The sequence below is a fragment of the Scleropages formosus genome, chromosome 17, assembly GCF_900964775.1.
Source record: "Scleropages formosus chromosome 17, fSclFor1.1, whole genome shotgun sequence".
NCBI classification, from domain to species: domain Eukaryota; kingdom Metazoa; phylum Chordata; class Actinopteri; order Osteoglossiformes; family Osteoglossidae; genus Scleropages; species Scleropages formosus.
In genome coordinates, this window is record NC_041822.1 from 9,387,575 (window position 1) to 9,405,739 (window position 18,165).

Here is an 18,165-nt window from a genome sequence, read left to right on the forward strand (position 1 = left end):
AGAAGTTACAGTAATTTAGGGGTTGTCAATTATCACAGTTGAGGAATTTCTAAACATGTGACCAAATCTTACACACTTCATTCACATTTTCACACAGAACAAATGTTGCTTTTCCTATTTTAAAACACACACATTTGTTTAGCAGAAGCCTCAGAGACCAATGCAATTGTTTATGTTTATGCATATAACACAGCTAAGATGTGACATTCTGGAATAAAGCGTATTCTGTGAATGAAATTGAAGTTTGTCCCTGAATGTATGTTGAAGTGTAGGCAGGGGAGGCTTTAGAATATTTAAACAACCATTCACCATCGTCACTAAAAGGCAGGACATGGTTATGTTCCCTTGTCTCTCTCAAAGCATCATAAGAACAAGCACCAACATTTGTTAAAACCCTAAATAATTCAGAAATCAAGAACTTGGAGATGCTTGGTGTAATGAAAGGTTTTTCAGCTTGCTTTGTCTATAGTCTGTTCTTTTTTTTTCTATGGCTGAGGGAAAATCAGTTTAAAGTATATACATAAATCTGCATTACAAAGGATGCAGTTATTTCATGTTTCACCAGTTGATCACTGACTGAGTGTGACATATCCATTATTTATTTCCGTATGATTTTGCAGGCCCAGATTTGTGTCAAGGAGATATCTGTTTAAGGGCAATAAGAAACAATAATGATAATAATGCTAGTCTGGGTGAAATTCCCAGATATCTCCTAGCAACTCTTCAGGCTAGAAGAATGTTAAACAGTAGAAAATTTGTAGGTATATACTGGGTCTTATAAAAATTCTGAAAAGTGAAGATCTTAATAGTCTTAGTAGTTTAATGTGAAAACGAGTGCCTTTCTCCTCTCCTTCTTAACTGTAGTTTCCTCATCATTTATTATTGTTATCATTGATTTTCATATTTATTTCTTTTGGATCACTGCATTTAAAATTTTTTTTTATAATGATGGGTTTTTCCAGTTCTTGTGTATAGTTTGAGAAATCTAATCACTCTTGTTGATATTTAGCAAAGGACATGACAAAATACTGCAGAACATGTTGATTGCAAGCTAAAACATGACTGAATTAGCAATGGCACTCCATGAAAATAAGATGTATTTTGAGTCCCAACTTAATCTCACACATATATTTATATGTGGATTGTATATCATTAAAAAATAAAATTAAAGTGCATATAATATATGTGATAGATGACTAAATTTAATTTAAGTAGTAGATTTACAAACATGAGACACTCCTTCATTTGTTTCAAAAACTGGGTTACTTCAATGAATATAACAGTTTAAATCGGGGCTACACAATGATATAAAAATGATATAATATGTTCCTCTCTGTAGATAGTGTGGTTGTCAAGATACATGCCAAATAAGGGATGGAATTTACGAAGGGTTTCTTGTTATATCTGCTTTGAGTTTGGTAAATGTTATTACTCCTCGCCTTTTGTAATTTTTCGGCAAGAACATCTTGTATTTTGGTAAGCGCGATGCATTGTTTATGAGCGCTGTCATCTTATTTGAACAGATGGAGATCACTGTCAGTGCATGCAGACCTGGTCCTCCCCCTCCCGTCTGTGATGGTTATCACCCCCAAGAAGAGTACAGTAAACAACAGAAGGAATTCCCCCTTCTTTCTGACAAATTGCTGCACATTTCTCTTTAATTAAACAAATTTTGCCAAAGAGATAACGTCTGAGACAACTACATACAGGGAAACAGTGGAAAAAGAACAGATAGAATAACAGTTGGTGATGATGATGGTAATGATGAAGAAGAGTATTCTTTGGAAGGTTGCCAATTTTTTTCTTCCTCTCTTTCGCTGGGAAAACTATGGGGGGGGGGGGGGGGGGTGTTGAGGTACTAGGTGCCTTTCTCAACACACCAGAGCTTTTAGCAGTGTGAGGGTGAGCTCTCTTACTCAGTGCTATTTTTCTCTTTCCTTAATAAGTGGTGCTCACTTAGCAACTCACTAAGGATTATAAAGAAAAGCTCATTTGACTTCCTGTACCAGAGGACTGAAACTTCAGTGAATGGGGGTTAAAAAATACATTGACCCCAAGCCATTTTAAGGCCTGAATTGGATTGTTCCTACTTGAAGGACTGCCTAAATTCAGGACATAAGCTGACATTATAGCACACTAAGAACCTTTACTTACAATATAGCTGATCACCATTAACAAGTCCTTATTTGCATTATTTAAGCTGATGATGGCAACTTTTCATTTTTTTCTGTAGACAGTTCCTGGCCTTTGATGGCGTGCATATCTTATCGCGATGAAGGACGAATGGGCAGATCTGTCGATGCATGGCACGGTGGCTGTATGTATTTGAAAGATTATATTCTGCTGTATGTGCAGGAATGGGGAGACTACTTGATTACACAGCAGAGGTGTGCAGCAGGCCTGGCATCCAAGTGGCCATTTTGCACCCTTGCACCTCTTCTCATTTGTGAGAGAGACATGCAATTCAAAGAATGCATATCCATTTAGCAGAACAATAGATAAATAAATGCCACATTGATGTTGCTAAAGAGATGCAAAGATCCCAAAGCTGCTAGTTGAGTCTAAGGAAATTTCTAGAAGCTGATCTTTCACTGAAAATGAAGGGCCTTGAAATAAATATTTTATACTGACATAAAATTACAAACTTCAATACATTAATAAAATTGCATGTTAAGAACTTTAAAAAAAAGTTAATATTGATGTTAGCAATTAACATTGATATTAATAAATGTCTTTGCTCTCCCTTTTTAACTTGATATATTTGCTTTTCATTACAAAACAAAGTGTATTAGTCTCTTCCTTCCTTTTTTGGATCTCCTCAGGTATGCACCCTATTCAGTGAAAGTGATACCTTTCCTGCCAGTAAATCCAAGCGAAAGTACCACAGTGTACAAAACAGGACAACTGAAGAAAGAGAACCGTTTTCTATAATTTACTGAAGAAACATGATCCATTGCAGTTCCAGAAATTAGCTTCAAGTCTTTAACCCAAATACACACACACACACAATGTCCACAACCACTTGTCCCAAGTGGGGTCGAGGCGAACTGGAGCCTAACCCGGCAACACAGGGCGCAAGGCTGGAGGAGGAGGGGACACACCCAGGACGGGACATCAGTCCATCACAAGGCACCCCAGGAAGGATTCAAACCCCAGACCCACCAGAGAGCAGGCCCTGCCAAACCTGCTTTTTTGTGGGAAAGGCTCAAACATTTAAATAATGATGCCTCAACAGCCCCTTCCTCCATTACCCTGTTGAAGTTACTTTTTACCTTTTTGTGTGCACCCCCATACATAAAAAGTAGTTTCTTAACATGGCCTCAGTGAGAGATGCAGATAGGGAAGGACACACAATTCCTCTGCTGAAAATGGACCTGGGGACTGGTGTTACTCTTATGGCTTGCTTTCAAGTGTGTTTATGGTGGAGTTTGCACTTGATCACAACTCAACCTTTGTGGTTTGTCAGAGAACTGCAAGCGCTTCATGCATGCACATCTTTTCCCTGGTCTGACCTGCTGTTTAGATGTGAGTATTAATGTAATTTCCAGCTCCATGTTGCTGTGTCATCCTGTGGAAAATGTTCATACACAGAGAGAGATAAATTCAGGAAGGGTTATATTCTGACTGTAGGGAATACATTAGTGATGTACACGTGTCCATCAGTGAAGCTCTGTGACTTCATATCACAATTCATTTAAACTCTCAGATAAATTCTTCCAGAGAGACCATTAAAGACGATTTAAATATTTCATGTCTTTATAGGCATATACACGTCTACATATGTAGGTACATAATAAATGGAACTGTGGCCTTCCACTCAATATATGAATACATGCTCCTGCTGTAATAACTATAAATAAGGCACTAATCTCTAATTGCTCGAGTATAAATTACCTTCATAACTAAAGTTGTAAATCGTTATAAGTTGCTTAATGTAAAAACCAAGTGTACTTTGCTTCAGACAAAGATGTCAGCTAAACAACGGTTAAAAACAACAATAATGTATTTTACAGTTATTTGTCTGGTTATTGGGGGCATGGTGATATGGCGGGTTCAATCGGTGCCCGTTGTGTGGCGGGTCTGGGGTGCCCTGCGATGGACTGGCATCCTGTCCTGGTTGTGCACCCTCCCCTTCGGCCTTGTGCCCTGTGGTGCCGGGTTAGGCTCCGGCTCGCCGTGACCCCGCTCGGGACAAGCGGTTGTTGACAATGGATAGATGGCTGGTGTCTCTTTATTTATATTTTATCCTTAAATCTTGTAAATGTGACAATAATCTTCAATAAACTTTGATTTTTCTAATTTCAGAAATTTCACCTTTCATTTGAGCACTGCAATAAGAAAACATTGTCATATGTTGTTGGGGGACTTAGATTACTCATTGTGGCAAATTAATTAATATTTTCAAAATCATTAAATAGGTTTTTATCAAATTGTAATAGTACTGATGACACTGTTTAATTCAGTGCAACACGCTTATTGTACACAGGCTGAAACTAGTTTGAGTTGCTCACATTCAACTTCAACATCATCATGCAATGAAGCAAGGCTAGTCTTGGCATAACCCCATACATTTACTAACTTCCATGCTTTTTTATGGCTTTGACCTATGACACTGCAGTCACATGAGGATATCGAAGAAAGAATTTTGTTCTACTTTTTGTGCTCCTCAGACACAAAAAGAACCTGATTTTTAATTGCTCTGAGGGGATGAGATGATCTCATCTCAGCAACAATGTGCAGAGCAAGTAGTGGTTTTTAGATTATTTTTAAACTTTGTGGTAGATCATACTGGTTTGAAAGGCATAAATGATGATGGTTATACACTGTAAACTCTCTTTAGATTAACTGATCTCCTTAAGGGGGGTGCGGTGGTGCACCGGGTTTGGCTGGGTCCTGCTCTCTGGTGGGTCTGGGGTTTGAGTCCTGCTTGGGGTGCCTTGTGACGGACTGGCGTCCCATCCTGGGTGTGTCCCCTCCCCCTCCAGCCTTTCACCCTATGTTGCTGGGTTAGGCTTTGGCTTGCTGCGACCCTGCTCGGAACAAGCGGTTTCAGACAGTGTATGTGTGTGAACTCTCCTTAAAAAAAAACGTAAAAAAACCTTTTGCTTTAACGCATACCTTTGAGCCAGAGTGTGTTGTTCAAACCTCATTTGTTTGCAACATGTACAACTAAGCAAAACGATCTCCTGTTGACTCAAACCATGACAGATATGTACAAGCTTTGTATTAAAGATATATCTTGGCTTTTAAGATCATAGGGTAAAACTGAGTCCCTGGTTTTAAGTGGAAGATAAGTAAATGTGTTGACACAGTGATAAAAGTAAATACAAATTTCTGTTGTAGCGGTCCTTGTTATAACAAAGTGAAACTATATGCATTATAAAGTTTTTGAGGAAGATCTCTATGTCTTTTTTCATGTTTTTTATGGACAATACTATTCTTGGATAAAAGCAAATACAAATTTCTATTGTAGTAGTCCTTGCTATACACATCATCTGAACCGCTTGTCCTATACGGGGTTGCAGGGAGCCGGAGCCTAACCCGGCAACACAGGACATAAGGCTGGAGGGGACACACCCAGAACAGGACGCCAGTCCATCACAAGGCACCCCAAGCGGGACTCAAACACCAGACCCACTGGAGAGCAGGACAAGGGCCAACCCACTGCACCACTGCACCACCACGCCCCCCTTGTCCTTGCTATAACAGAATTAAATTTTATGCATTATAAAGCTATTTACAAAGATTAAGTCTCTCTTTTCATGTTTTATATGGACAATAATATTCTTGGATAACATTTGTTACTGCTGTTATTCATCTGTGTGACACAGTCTGTTGGTTTTCTGTGTGTTTCTGTAGGTTCAGATTCACTTAACATTGTCAGTACTTTCTGGACTAGTGTTTGCTTTCTAACAGAGTACTACAATAGTGCCTTGATATAATGTCTTAATTACGTTTGCAAACAGAAGCTGCCTCGAACGAAATGAAAACATGTTTGAATTAATGTTTTTAAAATGAAAGGGAAAGCTGCAGGATATTGTTTATATTCAGATCCCATGTTAAATGTACAAGCCAGTACGTATACTCAGTGACTGAATTAATTGCATGCACATTTTCTTGAATAAGGATTTTAGGTCTGAATGAAACCTCCCCGCCCCCTTTTCTTGTGGTTGGAACAGTGGCTAACAATGTTAAAACTTATTTATTTATATATTTTTGCAAAACAGCCGATGTAAGCATAATCTTTTCAGAACACTGGCCTCACATCGCTCTATTTATTCAGAGCTGCGTAAAGCTAATTAAATTGGCTGTGGCTGAAATACCAGGGCCTGGAGCCAGAGGTAAAGCATAGTGTATAATGATGCTGATCAGTCTCGGCTGTATCAGTTGCACTGTGCTGGATCTGTTCCTGAGAAGTGTGTCCTGCTAGCTCGCCAATCACTTGCAGGGAAACGGGAGAAGAATGCATACAGGATCTCTTTCCCTCTTGTAAAATCTGATTCCCTGTGCTATTGCATTTAACTTTTGTAGCAGAATATCATGAGTTGGTCTCTGCTGAACTTTAAGTAATTTGCACAAGTACATTGCATGCTCACAGAAAGAAAGGCAAAACAGGGCCATTATTACAGAAGAGTTAGTGTTCCCGGAAGCACTGAATGTTTCTCCATATTGTAGTTACAGAAAGTCAGTATAATACTATGCTTTAATTGGCCCATGACTATGTTTGACTTGACAGGATGAGGTTTACTCATTGTCACATTCAATTACTGACAGTATTTAATTCAGGTTAAGGTAGAATAATTTGCACAAGTTAAAAATGTAATAGTGGTACTTTGCTGCTTATCTCAGACTTTTCTCCAAAGCAACTAACAGCTTTAAATCCATTTATACATCAGGGTACTTTTACTGGAGTGACACAGGGAAACGAACCTTAAGGTTACAAGTCCATGTCTTTTATACTCTTATAATCTCTGCTGTCGCTATAACAGTTTTGACACTTTACTAAATGATCCGTTTTCTGATGAATGCTGAAAAAACCTTGAGCAGTGCAGCATAATATCCCAAAAACTGATTTTGTTGTTCAAAGGCAAACATTTTCATCTTTCTGTTCTGACGTACGTTTGGTTTTATTCCGAGTTGTGTGCAGTAATACTGTAGAAATAAAACTTGCATTCTAGGGTGATATAATGCTGTAAGTTCCATCCACCTTTATCTTTTCATCTCCTGTGGCTATACAACAATAGGGAGAGACATTTTGGATCCTATTAGAGTATGGAAGCAAAAGCGATTTAATCCTTGGTGGTGCTTAAGTGATTCACTGTCATGTTACATCAGAGTTTTGTATGATTCCATTGGGAATAAAATAATTTTTTGCAGTTCAGGAGGAGTCCCAGGAATACTCTGAAAACCTTTTCTTCTCAGCTTTCCCAGAGTTTCTGCCATTTTTGTGTCAGTCTGTTTCTCCATATGCTAGATTTTGTCATTGGTTATTTAACATCCATGCTGCTATGGTGCTCCTATGTTACACTCCAACTTCTCATCTTTCTGAGTGTCCATAAACCCTCTGTTTGAACTGATTTTTCACTGTAATGGTACTATAGCTCTATATGTGCTTTAAGTCATTTTTTCTGGCCATCAATATTCCATACCTTGTCAGAAGGAGACCAAGCCAGTGACATTTCCAAAGTTTGCTGAGTCACTAATGCGACAGGCCTCTTTGTCTGCACTTTAATGTTATTTCAGTACAGCCTAATCTTTCAATGTGTGGAAGATCTCCATCGTTGCTAACAACTTACAGATTTACAACAACTTACATCAACTGAAGCATGTTTGTTGCAATAGTTGTTATCTAAATATACAGACACTAGCAACTGTCATGATCAGCTTGGTTTGGATCCTGTGAAAAAAGTCACTGTTGTATTAATTAACTACAGTAGCTAAAAATGATTGATCACTTTCATATAATTTTATGTGTATTGAGTAACGCACAAATGGTTTACACACAATGACTCTGAATAAAATGTGTTATTCAGCTTCTTTACACTGATTTAATAGCAGTCAACATTTGGATTTATGCCATGCTTAAAGTGAATCTTCCATCTTCTATCTTCTGATGTACTGGTATGTTTAAATACGATGTTAGAAGAATGTTTTTAATGGACAGACTGCTGTGGTGCCATGCTGTTCCTATCCAGCAACATGAAATGATGGGGGAAAGGAGTACAAGCGATGACTGTCTGACTTTAGCATTTTATTAATGGATTTTCCCCAATTAACAAAACGTCTGGAGTAGCAGCCATGCCTGAGTCATGGTAACTGAATTTCATGTGAAATTGTAAATCTCCATTTTTAGCCAGTGATGACACATGAATATCATTAAAAAATAGGCTCCTTTCATTAAAAAAAAAGAATTACTAAGTGCTGCTGTCATTACAGCTCCCTGTACATATGAACTGAAATGCTTTAAATCTGGTCCAGAGCCAAGATGAAATCCCTTTTGATACCAGTATATGCCATATACTACTTGCACAGTGAAATATAATAAACCACATTAAAATGACCACCTAACAAATATTGAAAGCAGCATTTAATGTTCATGGGGATATTCAGTACAGCAATTTGTATCTGTGCCATGTGGGCAAGCACATCCGAGTAGTACTGTGATAGAGTAATTGACAGAAGACAGGAAATGGCACAACAGCTGTGAAATAAAATGCAAGTTATTCCTATGTCACCATGATAGAAGTGTATAATGAGTAAGATTAAAATTTTTTATTAATTGGAGTTGGTAGTTAAATTTGGGGGAGAGGGGTATGGCTGGGAGACAGGCCAAGATCAATTCATATTAACTGTCTTTCATTTCCTGATTGGGAGAAAGGGAGGGGGTGATGAGGATACAGGATACTCAGCCTAATGACGTAATTCTCTATCTCATATACAAACAATTCGTCAGGTGTCAGTGCCATCGCTACGGTTGCTAATTTGTCACTGTGTATTCATACAAATTAAGTCAATGAACTGAGTCACACTTGTCTGACATTCTTGGCTGATTATAAGAAATAATAGAACTATGCTCAACATATTTTTATTACTATTTTTATGTATAATATACATAGAACAAGCCATAACATGTAGCAGTGCCAGCACTGGGATACCAGGTTGTGGAGGATGGGTTCTACTTGAGACAGCCCTTGATTAAGGAGGAATGACCAATCTCCAGTGGAGAACAGAAAAACGAATGAAGTGAAAAACCTGTCTTGCCAGAAGGATGAAAAATAGTTTTATTTGTTTAATTAGTTTACTTAATGACTTATTTCTGTGTGCCCATGAGACCCGATTCAATGTCAGAACCCATTTAATATATCTTACAAATGCACCATACTTCTTCCAATGGTTAAATATATTCTTCTAATGGTTGAACTTCTCACTTTTCAGCAAAACTTTTCAAGTACATTTTTTGCAGCATTTCTTAATTTTTTATCTTTATTTTGGGATACAGGAAGAAACATTATATCCAATTGTGACAATGTCTCTCTGGTATAAAGCATTATTCTGGACACATTATTCTGGACAGAAAAAGAGTGAAGATATGCAGAAGCTTGTTTCCAGTTTGTGTTTCCAGAAACTGACAATACTGGGGCCAGTGTTTAATATTCAGTATTAATATTCCGTAAAGCACTCATTGTGTTTTTGCCAACTGGGCAAGCACAACCTTGAACAGACTTTTGACAACTTGATCTCCAGGTGACATCAGATGGCACTCAAGGTCTTTGAAATAAAATGCAAAGTTGTTCCAGCATTACGTGGATGGAAGTTGAAAGTGTGTGTGTGTTTTGTTAAATGTAGCTGGTAGATAAACAGAGTGAAGTATGGGACTCAGGACCTGCTCTTCTGCTATTGCCATCCAGGGCGTACCCACCTCTGTCCTGAGCCCAATGTTTCTGGGATTGGCTCCGGATCACTGTGACCTTGCTCAGGACAAAAGGTTATTGAAATTGGATGGGTAGCTGAAACCAGGATTGCTTTCCCCTCTTCTAGGCTCATCTTGATAAATGGAAGGATTCCCCAACTTTGTCAGTTTACAGAAAAATTAAATAACTGAACCTTCCCATCCATCGCTGTTATTTATCTGACACCTTTATCCAAGCCAACTTAATGTGCTAGTTTTAATTAGAAGGCATGTATGTAGATGTGCTAAATGGATGGAGTAAGACTTGTAGAGATGACATGATAACGCTTTTTCCATTAATTTATTTCATCCTTCTTCTAAACAACTAGAACTAGAGAAATTTTTTGATAATTTGCACACTCTGTTGCATCCTCTTTGTTTAGCACTGGGATGTGAGCACCTATCTTGACCAGTTCTTCTTGTAACAAAGCCTCTGGAACAGTCATGCCTGTTCGAGAAGCCTTTCTTCTTCACAATGACAATGTTATTTCATTTTCTGTTATGAAGGGTTCTTGTTCATAATCTGTTCATGTGTCTTGGTTATAAATGTACTCGGGTGAATGTAAAAGACATAATGTCTCCAGAGATGTACTTCAGTGCAAGTAACAAAGGTGATGTAACTTGTAACTACCCACCTCTGGTAATATATTAGTGCTAATAACAGCAAATACTTTATCTAATCTGATTTTATCCAGTTATACTTATTGGTAAGTTGTAAAATTTTTAACACAGATTCACAATCAGAAATTGAAAGGTTTATACTTCATTATATAACTGGCTGTTACACAAATAAGAAAAAACAGAATTATATTCAACATGCCAGTTTTCTCAAAGCACATTAGTGAAGCACAAAACAGTAAAAGGAGCTTTAACACATTAACAATAAACAACTTTGTTCTGTCATTAATTCATAAAGATTTAGATTTTGCTTGAAGTACTATAACTGAGAGTCACAATGTCCTCTCTAATCTATTTGAACAGGCAGAGAGTAACAGCAGACAGCTTGGAGAGATCACTTAATCTTATCTCTTGATGATTTGCAAAGTTTAATTTCTCTAATGCTCTTCCGGCCATGGCACTTTGCTGTGGGCATCATGCTGGAAGCGCTGAATAAGTTCAATGAGTCACGCCTTGGACAAAGAGTAAGAGAGAACCAGTTTTCAATACTACACTATTTAAATGCATATGGACCACATTTCTCCCCAGATCAATTTTATACCTTAATTTACAAGAATTAGAAAATACATGATTATTGGTTGTACACTATATGCCTTATACTTCTACATAATATAATATGTAGCCATGCACTAAAGAAATATGCTCTCTGAACAACTACAGCACCGTAAGTTTGGCATACGTCAACTATGTTCAGTTATAGAGTGCTGACTGCAAATCCAATAAAGGGCCTTTAAAATGCTTAGTGCATAAAAAGTAACTGTAGAAAATGAATGTCCACGAAAAGTGTAATACCTGCTGTATTGGTTTAGTGAAAAAAAGAGTATCAAATAATCAAGCTGCAGTGATATGAGTACTGAAATGACAGTCGACATGGTGAATTATGGGAATGCTGGGATTGTTAATGCTGCTGGTCAATGCCATCTGTAGAGACGTGTCTGAACTGCAAATTATTGAGACTATCGTTTGGTACAGTACGTAGGACATATAGTCAGGTTTGCTCATATTGCTGAAGTTGTTTTTCCAGGACTTACTGTATTACTTTTATTATGTTACTACTTTTATTATGTTCTCTTTATTAACCTCATTAATACACTTGAACTTTAATGAAGTAGAGGATAAGGCTGTTTGTAAGCTAAATACTTTTGAATCACACATTGTTAAACACTGAACTGAATTGTTATGTTGAGGTCACCACTTAGAGATATATGTGATAGGTGAAGAATTTAAAAACTATCACCAATAACAAAAAGTGAGGAAATGCAAGATGCAATATACACTGAAGTATCAGAACCTTACACACTTTGTTTCAGTTTGCTCAACAAAGTAAACTATTGCTAGCAATTAAGATAAATTAAATAAGGGGAAACATGGCATGTATGTTTAATGTATATCAAAAATATTACAGCTATGGTTTATAGTATGATTGTAGCCATGTGGCTTGGTTCATCCCAATTAAATTGGTCCACTAATACAATCCATAAAGTCCGACTATTACTAAAAATTACGACAAAAAATAAAGATAGGCACATTATTCCAGTAATAGAATCCATTAACCAAGAAATTTTTGGATTGTGTTTTTAAAATTGCTGTACTAATTTTAATGTATATTTATTCAAAATGCCAGCTACTACACATCTAGACTTTACAGCAAAATCCACTGATTCCCAAGCTTTACATAGTTAAACTGGCAGCCTAAAAGTATCGTTTAAGTTCAGAATTTTGACAAAATCACAGAAAAACTGAACAGGAACACTGGTTATGAATTAAGACCAAGTGCACAGACATCTTATTTGCTGTATAAGCAGAAAACTTTGGACAAAGTTTTATTTAGGGTCATGTCAGCAACATAGGCAGGAAAGGGAATCCAGGTGAGTCTAAAACTTGCGAAGCAACAGTCATTAATCAGTAAGGGCAAAGGCACAACCTGGGACATGGCTTCATTACAGCACTTGAGGACAAACACAGCTGCTGAAACAGTTAGATGCAATGAACTGGAAAAAATGTTCATAACAACAATGTATGTTGTTCGGTCATTTAAACTGTCTGGAACCTTCCTATATCTACATCTTTGAGAAATTCTTAACACACTGTTTTAACGTACTTTAAGCTAAGTACATTCAGCAGTGAAACTATTTACTACTTTACATTTACATTTAAATTTATTAATTTAGCAGACGCTTTTCTCCAAAGTGACATACATCTCAGCAAAAATACAACTTGTGCATTACATTAAGAGAAAGAGACATTGATTCCTAAGTAAACCTAGTTTGTTACTTTTTACTAGATGCACTGATGTTCATTGCTCGAGAAGGTGCATAAAATGCTGAATACATGAATCCTGATAACCTTTCTACATTTTTTTTTTTAAATAAAGTACACAAACATTCACATACAATGCAGGAGTACCATCTGTGTAAAGGCTTATCTGGAGATGATCATGAAGTTACAGTGATGAGCACTTGCACTATACATGAGCTGGAGAAATCTTGGGTGAAGTGAATCTGGAAAAAGTGAGTTTTCAGACCCTTCTTGAATGTAGACAGAGGTTCTGCAGTTCTGAGTGAGGGGGTCATTCCACCACAACGGAGCCAGAACCGAGAACCTCCGTGCTTTACTTTTTGTGAGCGGGACCACCAAGCGAGCAGAAGTAGATGAGCAAAGGGGTCTAGCTGGGGTGTAGTGGTTGATCAAGTCTTGCAAATAGCTGGGAGCAGTTCTATTGATGCATTTGTAAACAATAACCAGGGTCTTGAATTTGATCCGGGAGGCTATAGGAAGCCAGTGCAGAGAAATGAGTAGAGGATATACATGGGAACACTTTAGCAAATTAAACACAACTTGTGCAGCAGCATTCTGTATCAGCTGTAGAGATTTAATGGCAGTACTGGAAAAGCCACACAGGAGCGAGTTGCAGTAGACCAGACGGGAAGTCACCATGGCCTGAACAAGTAGTTGGGCAGAGTCAGTTGTGATGTAGGGATGGATCCTATGAATATTATGTAGGATGTATTTGCAGGACTGGGTTGTGGCTTCGATGTGCTCAGAGAAAGACAGACTTGAGTCAATCGTCACTCCCAGACTCTTAGCTGAGGAGGTAGGCAAAATGAGTGAATTGTCCAGTCTGATCGAGAGATCGTGACAGGAAGACAGGCCAGCTGGGAGGTGTAGGATCTCTGTTTGAAAGAGGGGGTGATCAGACATCCATGTAGAGATGTCCGACAGGCAGTCAGTGATGTGCGCAGAAATGCCATGCTCCAGGTGGAAAGGAGAGGAAGAGCTGGGTATCATCAGCATAGCAGTGGTATTTGAATCCACGGGAGGCTATGACTGGGTCGGGGGAGGACGTGTAGATCGAGAAGAGAAGAGGACCTAGTACTGAGCCCTGCGGGACACCGGTTGAGAGAGGCAGAGGAGAAGAACGAGTGCTCTGCCAAACCACTTGATAGAATCTGTCAGATAGGTAGGACTCAAGCCATCTTAGTGCCGCTCCTTTGATCCCAAGCTGACTAAGAGAGGAGAGTAGAATCCGGTGGTCGTTAGTGTCGAATGCTGCAGACAGATCAAGGATGATGAGGACCGAGGAGAGGGAAGCAGCTCTAGCAGTTTGGAGAACATCAGACACTGCCATAAGCGCCATCTCAGTGGAGTGACCAACTTTGAAACCAGACTGATATCTATTGAGGAGATGGTTCCGAGTTCAAATGGACCACCACATACTTACCATCTACCACCTCCACTTCCATTCCATTGATTGCCACAAATGCAAAAAGTTCCAAAAGCAAAAGCACAAAGATTTTTGGTTTTGGCTCTGATATGGAGGACTGACATGCCCCTGTCACTCAGAAGAGAAGAATCTCCGTCCACTTTTATAAAGGGTTAAAACTCGCCTCTTCTGGACTCACTTCTCCCATAATCTCTTAAATTCATGTAATGTGTAAATGTTCATGCTCTATAACTTTCAGCTCATAGCTATTAAAGAACAGGCAAACTTTCACGCAGCTACTCGTGTAATTTAAAAAATTAAACTAACTAAACTAAAACTAAAAAAAATTTACTAAACTGACTAAAGTAGCTAAAAAAAATTAGGAATGTGATTAGGAACTGTAGATTATTTGGATAAACCTTCACGCAGCTACTTGTGTGATGTACATTGGTTCATATGGTGGAAAGAAACAAATTTACTGTGCTTTAGAATCACACATCTGCATCTAAGTCTGTATTTCTGTTGATGTAATGCACAGATTGTATTGTAACAACAACCTGTCATGGGGAACTGAGGCTGTGGGGAAAGCTGGACCGGACCCAAGTGCAGGATTGTTTAGTTGGAACTGAGGGGTCAAGTGAATTCTCATTGCTGGGGACGGTTGAAGAGTCGGTCGATTGGTGGTCAGAGTAGGAGCAAAGTTCCGTAAAGGAAGTCAGGGAGTGAGACAAATGGTCAGAAGTCAGGAAACGAAGGAGACCTAGACATAGGAGCAAAGGGTGATGGTTGTCCTGATGAGATTCTACGAGTGCGAAGGGGCTGAGGAGGGTCTTTTACTGCTGAGTGCGCTGATTGTCATCAGGTGCCCAATTGGCATCAGGTGCTGTTGATTGCGATGCGGGTGTGGACGTGACACAACCGAGGTGCAGAAGAATAGTATTAAAAACACAGAAAGCAATGGAGCAGAGCACACTTCATGTCAAAGAGTACTGGATGTCATAGAACGACTGTCTGCACACCTATTTGGGCCATGCCAACACTGGACGATATGTTATGTGTTAGTATTTCACCAGCAGTTCTGGAAGGGTAATCTCCTCAACCATTTTTTATCAAACAAGGGACATGCAATGTTATGGTCAGAGTTTCCATTTCTTGACTCAGTGCAGTTATCTCCCTTTGTGCAACAGCCTAGGGGTGCTTAATGGTCGCATAACTGATAAGTATGGTTATTACACATATCCAACAGCAGCAGGAACAACCACTCAGACAGCTGGCCAGGCCACAGTATAAACAGCAATGCCAGTAACTTTAAATAGAGCATGCAGTCAATAGAAATGGGTTGTAAGTCTATTTTTAAATGTATTGACAAAAAAGGACCTTTTGCAACAATGGCTGGGTAACTATATTGCTATTTAGGAGCTCTTTAACTGAAAGTACAAGTTGATTTATTTAGATTTATTAAAAAAGCAAGTATCCAGTGGTCAAATAGAGTGTCAGGACATATTATCAAGGTCTGATTATTAACTGAAGGCTAAACTTTTCACAGCTTCATAAGTAATAAGTAAGATCTCATTTAGAGATGGATTGCCAAAAAGATTATTGTATAGTACTGTATAATCAAAATTTTCTTTCACTTAAGGAAAATTTGGAATTACACACACACACACATCATCTGAACCGCTTGTCCCATACAGGGTCGCAGCAAGCCGAAGCCTAACCCGGCAACACAGGGCATAAGGCCAGAGGGGGAGGGGACACACCCAGGACGGGATACCAGTCCGTCGCAAGGCACCTCAAGCAGGACTTGAACCCCAGACCCACCAGAGAGCAGGACCCGGTCCAACCCACTGCACCACCCCGCCCCCTAATTTGGAATCATGGATTCATAAATGCATTTATATGAATGATAGGATGACTCATCATATTAGGTTTAGATAAGCAAACACATATGCATACTTAAACATATTAATAGCCTTTGCAGCTAAAGTAATAATGATGCCTTTCTGATTAAGTATAATGTTAAAGAAAATTATTTTAGAGCATGCCACTGTCACGTAGAACACAGGGAGCCGAGATGGCTGAACCCAAGCGCAGCGTTGTTCATTAGACGTTGAGGGAAGAGGCAAGGTCTCAAAAGCAGGAACAGGCGAAGGGTCGGTCGATCGGCGAACAGGACAGGAACGAGGATCCATGGACGTGGTTGGAGAACGAAGCAAGGAGTCAAAAAACCGGAGATCGTGGACAGAGCAAGAGTGTAGTAACATGAGGAAGGGCGGTTGTCCCAAACGAGATTCCGCAATGGTACGGGAGCTGAAGAGGGTCTTTATAGGGTGAGTGATTACTCATGAGCTAGTGCGGAGTCAGGTGTTGTTGCTTGTGTTGTGGGCGTGGACGTGACAGCCATAAGCTTTGCAGCTTTTAGTTCATTCCCAGTTTAAGAAACAGCTTAAGTTGCTGCAAGATATTACTACCCATTCAGTTCAAAAACCTTTTTTGTTAAAGTTGACATTTATCATAATTTTTTTATTTACTATTTCTGATTGTTGAACTCGTCCTGGATTGGGGCTTTGTTGTGGTCGAAGGGCTTGCGTGATCTAGGGATCTCCAAAGCTATATCGTTGGGAGCAGTATGCTCCTGGTAGGATTTCCCAAGGCGAACAGGTCTGGAGTGAAGATCCAGACTAACACTACCCAAAAACCCCCATGAAAAAGGCAGACAAGACAGCGTTTACCCTGCCCGGAATATGGTCACCGGGACCTACCCCTGGAGCCAGGCCTGAGGGTAGTGCTCCTAGGCAAGCGCCTGCCGGCCGGGCAACCCATGTAACCCAGTTGGGCTCAGCCCGAAAAGGCAATGTTGGGGACCCATATGGGCTTGCCAACCGGCGAAGTCCTACATGGGGGTCGGGTGCAATGCCTTTCAGACAGCAGGAAGGGGCAGGGTGGGGCATGGCATCATGGCCCCTCGTGGCAGAAACTGGCTCTTGGCATGTGGAACCTCACTGCGGGGGGATGGAGCCGGAACTGGTGCAGGAGGTTGAGAGATAGCAACTAGATATAGCTGGGCTCACCTCCACTCACAGTGTTGACTCTGGAACCAAACTTCTCAATATGGGGTGGTCTCTCTCCTACTCAGGAGTTGCACAGGGTGAGAGGCGCCAGGCAGGCGTGGGGATACTTACAAGCCCCCAGCTGGCTGCAGTACAGTTGGAGTTTGTCTCTGTGGATATGACTTAAGGTTGCAGAGAGGAAAACTGTGACTGTTGTGAAAGGGGACCGGAGAGTGTGTGCCAACTATCGGGGTATCACACTTCTAAGCCTCCCTGGGAAAGTCTTTGCCAGGGAGCTGGAAACGAGGCTCCGGCCGACAGTTGAACCTCGGATTGAAGAGGAACAATGTGGATTCCGTCCTGGCCGTGGAACAGCGGACCAGCTATTTACTGTCTCACAGATAATTGAGGGGACATGGGAGTTTGCTAATACAGTCTACATGTGTTTTGTGAACTTGGAGAAGACTTATGACTGGGTTCCCTGAGAAATTCTGTGGGAGGTGCTTCAGGAGTACGAGGTGCTGGGGGCACTACTGCGGGCCATTCGGTCTCTGTACATACGGAGTGAGAGCTGTGTCTGCATACTCGGCATTAAGTCAAGCTCGTTCAATATGGGTGTTGGACTCCGCCAAGGTTGTGCCTGTTTGTGGTTTTCATGAACAGGATATCAAGGTGCAGCCGAGGTCAGGAGGGCATCCTGTATGTGGGGCAGAAGGTGATGTTTCTGCTTTTTGGGGATGATGTTGTCCTTTTGGCACTGTCACATGGATGCCTCCAGCGTGCAT